The sequence below is a fragment of the Anabrus simplex genome, chromosome 4 (genome assembly GCF_040414725.1).
Source record: "Anabrus simplex isolate iqAnaSimp1 chromosome 4, ASM4041472v1, whole genome shotgun sequence".
Taxonomy (NCBI): domain Eukaryota; kingdom Metazoa; phylum Arthropoda; class Insecta; order Orthoptera; family Tettigoniidae; genus Anabrus; species Anabrus simplex.
The window spans coordinates 323,024,568-323,030,459 of record NC_090268.1 but is presented as its reverse complement, the minus strand read 5'-3'; positions in this window follow the sequence as shown (position 1 = coordinate 323,030,459).

The following is a 5,892-nucleotide window of genomic DNA, read 5'->3' as shown; positions in this document are numbered from 1 at the left end:
TATTATTTACAGAAGAATGGAAAAACAATTTGAAGCTGAGTTGGGAGAAGATCAATTTGGCTTCAGAAGAAATGTAGGAACACGTGAAGCAATCCTGACTTTACGTCTGATCTTAGAGGATCGAATCAAGAAGGACAAGCCCACGTACATGACATTCGTAGATCTAGAAAAGGCATTCGATAATGTTGATTGGACGAAGCTATTTATGATTCTGAAGATGGTAGGAATCAGATACCGAGAACGAAGAATTATCTACAATCTGTATAAAAATCAGTCTGCAGTGATAAGAATCGAGGGCTTTGAAAAAGAACCAGCAATCCAGAAAGGAGTGAGGCAAGGCTGCAGTTTGTCCCCTCTCCTTTTCAATGTTTACATAGAACAGGCAGTAAAGGAAATCAAAGAGGAATTAGGAAAGGGAATCACAGTCCAAGGAGAGGAAATCAAAACCTTGAGATTTGCCGATGATATTGTTATTTTATCTGAGACTGCAGAAGATCTCGAGAAGCCGCTGAATGGTATGGACGAAGTCTTGGGTAAGGAGTACAAGATGAAAATAAATAAGTCCAAAACAAAAGTAATGGAGTGCAGTCGAACGAAGGCAGGTGATGTAGGAAATATTAGATTAGGAAATGCAGTCTTAAAGGAAGTAGATGAATATTGTTACTTGGGTAGTAAAATAACTAACGATGGCAGAAGTAAAGAGGACATAAAATGCAGACTAGCACAAGCAAGGAAGAGCTTTCTTAAGAAAATAAATTTGCTCACTTCAAACATTGATATCGGAATTAGAAAGATGTTTCTGAAGACTTTCTTGTGGAGCGTGGCATTGTATGGAAGTGAAACATGGATGATAGCTAGCTCAGAAAGAAAGAGAATAGAAGCTTTTGAAATGTGGTGTTATAGAAGAATGCTGAAGGTGAGATGGATAGATCGAATCACGAATGAAGAGATACTGAATCGAATTGGTGAGAGGAGATCGATTTGGCTAAATTTGACAAGAAGAAGAGATAGAATGATAGGACACATCTTAAGACACCCAGGACTTGTTCAGTTGGTTTTTGAAGGAAGTGTAGTTGGTAAGAACGGTAGGGGTAGACCAAGGTATATGCCAAGCAGATTAGAGCAGATGTAGGATGCAATAGTTACGTAGAAATGAAAAGGTTAGCACAAGATAGGGTGGCATGGAGAGCTGCGTCAAACCAGTCTATGGACTGATGACTCAAACAACAACACATTCATCTTAAGATAGGAAGGACAGAAATTCCATGAATACGCAAAGATTTAAAACCCTTGAATATACTTTGAACGAGAAGATAATTTCTCTTTTTCAGGTTTTCCATTAGATACTCGTTGTTCCAGTACGTCAGTCCGGTAGAAGTGAACCAGTGGAATGTGTTCAGTAATTATCTCTGCAACGGTAATAAACTTTACCTATGTATGTTGGACATATAATCTGTTACCGGTAGTGAACAATAACGGAATTTATGCCAGTGACTGAAGGACACTTGTCAATGGAACAACTTCCTGTCATTATTTCAAGTACAGCACCAGGAATGCACAAGACTATTTCGATGCGTGCTGAACTGGTCACAGGTCAAGTCCTACGTTAAAATTTCATCACATGGATTGTTATGGGAATTCTCGTACGAAAAAATGAATAGTGCTACTTAGGTAGGTGTAATGAGAAACAAAGTAAGCCAAATTTGTACTTCTTACATGGCTTTTATCATAATAATCGGAGTCACGCGAAGTTCGAACTGTAGGGATATGACTTTCCCTAAATTCTACATGCATTGGCTGGGATTCTAACCACAATTGCCCTGATTAGAAGCCACTACTCAGCTCTATGAACTTCGCTTATTGAAACTACCTTCAGAGATTATTAAGGTAATGCCCAATATATTCCGTTTTTAAGAAATAATTGAGTATTTGAGGATTAATGTGTAATTTACGAAATGTATTTATTAGCACAGTAGTTTTTTACTATCTTTCTACCTAGAGTGAGGTTTGAACCCTGGTTTAGAATTTTCACTTGAAAAATCACAGTATCTGGAAGGGAATAATGTCTCAAATTCCCTGTTCAGATACTAAAATGAGCGCCAGTGAGACCGGTGGCCGTAGATGTACTTGGGATTAGCAGATACAAGTAATTAAAAATATAGGAGTCTTAACTGTTCAACGAACCTTGAATTACTACTATTTTAAGAGATTCTAGTGTCTTGCAATCTTGCGAAACAAAGGCCACCGACTAACCTGTTATATTATTATTATTATTATTATTATTATTATTATTATTATTATTATTATTATTATTATTATGATTATTATTATTATCATTATTATTATTATTATTATTATTATTATTATTATTATTATTTTCCTTTGACATTACTTTGTTTAGTTTAGATCTTAAGAGACCTCGGAATGAGGGATTGTTACCAGTAATATGATGGCCGAAGGCGGCATTTGAAACTGCTGTTAGGAATTAACATTCTGAAATCGAACCCGGGAACTTTGCGGTGATATGTATATCCGTGTAACCTTTGGAATTGGAGGATTCATTTGATACATTAAGATGTAAGTAAAAGATAAATAAATCTGTGTTTCTTGCTCGCACTTCTTTTGTATAACTCCTTGACTTCCTTGACGACTGATGTTCAAATGAGTTGAATAAGGTGTGCCATAGTCATTGTTACACCATCAGGCATAATGACTGACATATAAAACCATATTCACTACATCTCATATCGATTGTATTCACAGGTCCAAATAACCTTGTTATAAACCTCAAAAAACCAGATAGTAATGTTTGTATGGGACAATAATCGAACGCGAAACCTCTATTGTACGATTCCATGTAAATAAATAAATAAATAAATAAATAAATAAATAAATAAATAAATAAATAAATAAATAAAAATATAATAAATAAATCCCGCACTATTTATTCAGTGTTAGTAGTCTATCTAGAACTAACTGCTGTGCTAGTTTTTTGTACCAAATGTAACTCAAAGGACAGTTTTTACAACTCTCACTCTTCTTGTTTACAATTTGCCGGAGGATCATTAGTTTTAGCAATTTATGATGCAGAATTTCCTGTCTCTAATTTATGTGACAATTTAAGTACAGGTATTCACTTAAGGAAGTTGGGCATATCAAATCGCTCTTAAAGTAGCTTGACATCCACGTTGGATTTAGCATTCAGGCAATATATTATAATTAATTATTAGGGTATAATACAGCATCAGGCTATAAAATTATGTTCTAATGTGAAGCTGTAATTGCGTCCATAATATGAAACTTGAGCAGTGGCCATAAATTTAAGAGCTGTTCTTGAATGTATGAGGTCCTCAAGTCGACATAAGTATGTCAAAAGAGATGACCATTTAATGAAATTGTCATGGGTGATTAATAGCATCAAAATAATGATTTAACCTTATAATAAATCCAAGCATCTGAATATAGAGACGTAGACAATTTGAGCTGCTAAGTAAATACAATAAAAGTTTGTGTCTCCCTATAAAATATTAAATCAATGGTGCACACCAAGAAGATGAATTTTCAAAATAAATATAAATTCAGAAATAGAGTATAACACGTAGCAGTCGAAGCTTATCCATCTCAAGTCGCATGTGATGATTCGGGAATCAAATTCTGAAGGCTGACCTTGCCTCGTCCACACCTGAAAATGTGCGTTTGGGTATTGGTAAATTCGTTACTAAGCAAGCAAAACCAACGTAAATCGACAGTTCATACAGTACGATTGCGTTAAATAAAATTCACTGGATGAAAATAACTATTGTTTTACCAGGATACATATCAATTTAAACAACATGGTGCAACAACCCCGGAGGGTCAGGGCCTATCAAGCGACAGCTGCTCAGCCCGCCTGCAGATTACGAGGTGTTGAGGTGTCGGCCGTTATTCTTGGCTTTGTAGACCGGAGCCGCCATCTCAACGTCAGGTAGCTCCTCAATTGTAATCACGTAGGCTTTGTGGACCTCGGGCCAGCCCTCAGATCAAGGTAAAAATCTCTGACCTGGCCGGGAATCGAACCCTGATCATCCGGTGAGGCAAGCACGATACCCCTACAGCGCGGGTCCGGTTAGGATACATATAGCTTGCCAATTCATTTACAAAATATTGAAAGTGAATAGAGTAGCCTGATAGCATAAGCCCAGCATCACACTTATAAGATCTGTCTTTTCGAATACTCGGAGATAAAATTAAGAATTCCAGTGGAACGGCAGATTTTCAGGTTGGTTGTCATTCCTCCACTTGACGATCTACTTGTCTAGAAGACGATAGATGTATATTCAACACACAAAAGCCGGTGTTTAAATGTATTGCCACCTCTAGACGTTAATCTACAGTTTTCTAAGATGTATTTTCAATGTAAAGTATTGCTATACATTTGCATATAGACTAGAAGCACTCCTAAATTAATAATGACAAGGTTGTCGTGGTCTTTGCGGAACTAATCATTCATTTAACTTTAATCGTATACCTCGATATATTATGTAACTTTACGCGACCAGTACCTTTGTACTGTTTGTTTCACATTCTGCGATAAGTTATGCACGATAGGGCCCTGATAATATCAGTATAAGTAAGATTAAGAGATCTAGAGGCTTATTAAACCTTATTATTCATGCAAATCTTAATTGGAATGAGTTGTTTGTGTTTGACACAAATGCGTAAGTCTCTGATAATAACATCATTATTCAGACATTATTATTCTTACTGGTTCCATTTACATTCAAACACGTATTAGGAATGCAAAAAGGAAGAAGTGTACTCAGTGTCCAGTTCTCTGTGTGTTGCGACGTTATTCGCCTTCTGTGACGAATAGTAGCGCTTCGGAAGATGATTCAGTGTTGATAGCTGGTATTCTAAACATTGTATTTGAGTTAAATAATAATAATAATAATAATAATAATAATAATAATAATAATAATAATAATAGACACATTAAGTTGATGAACCAGGAGAAAAGTTGAAAACTCAGCGGCCTCTAGATATCGTTTAAAAATACAGAATACATCCTAAAACAAACAAACAAGCAAACACCAAAATATGAAAAAATAAAACCATTATCAAAGTTTAGACATCTTGGTGAAAATATTCAGAAAATGGACTCAAAAGAAAAAGCCAATGAAATTAGATGTCAAAAGATGGAAACTGCATACCGACTGACCCAAAATATCTACAACCAAAAATGTATCCACAAGTACACGAAATTGAGACATTACAATATATATATTTTTTTGCAAGCTGCTTTACATCGCACCGACGCAGATAGGTCTTATGGCGACGATGGGATAGGAAAGGGCTAGGAGAAGGAAGGAAGCGTCCATGGCCTTAATTAAGGTACAGCCCCAGAATTTTTCCGGTGGGAAAATGGGAAAGCACGCAAAACCATCTTCAGAGCTGCCGACAGTGGGATATATTCATTAAATATTTAAAATATATTCATTAAAGCAAAATGTATTTATGGTTCAGAAAAACTGATTATGAACAGGAAAGCATAGATTGGAAACGTGGAGAAACGCAAATCATCAGAAAACTTCCAGGCACAAAACTCACAGACGGAGAATACCTAGTTAAGATTCTATGCACATATTAAAAGAACGGACCAAGACAGACTTACAAAACAACTAGTCGAATTCTACGAAAACAGGAGTAAAGTCAAAACAGACGCAATGAGATGGATTGGAGAAATCAAAACCGATCTGAAAGAGACAGAAATTACACCAGCAGATATTCAAAACTAGATAATCTTCAGATCCAAATTTCGCAAAAGGCAAGTTGACCAAGAAGAAAGACCAAAAAGGAAGACTGGAACAACCTAGTCTGAAGACAGAAAGGAAGCCCCTAGTAAAAGAAAGAAAG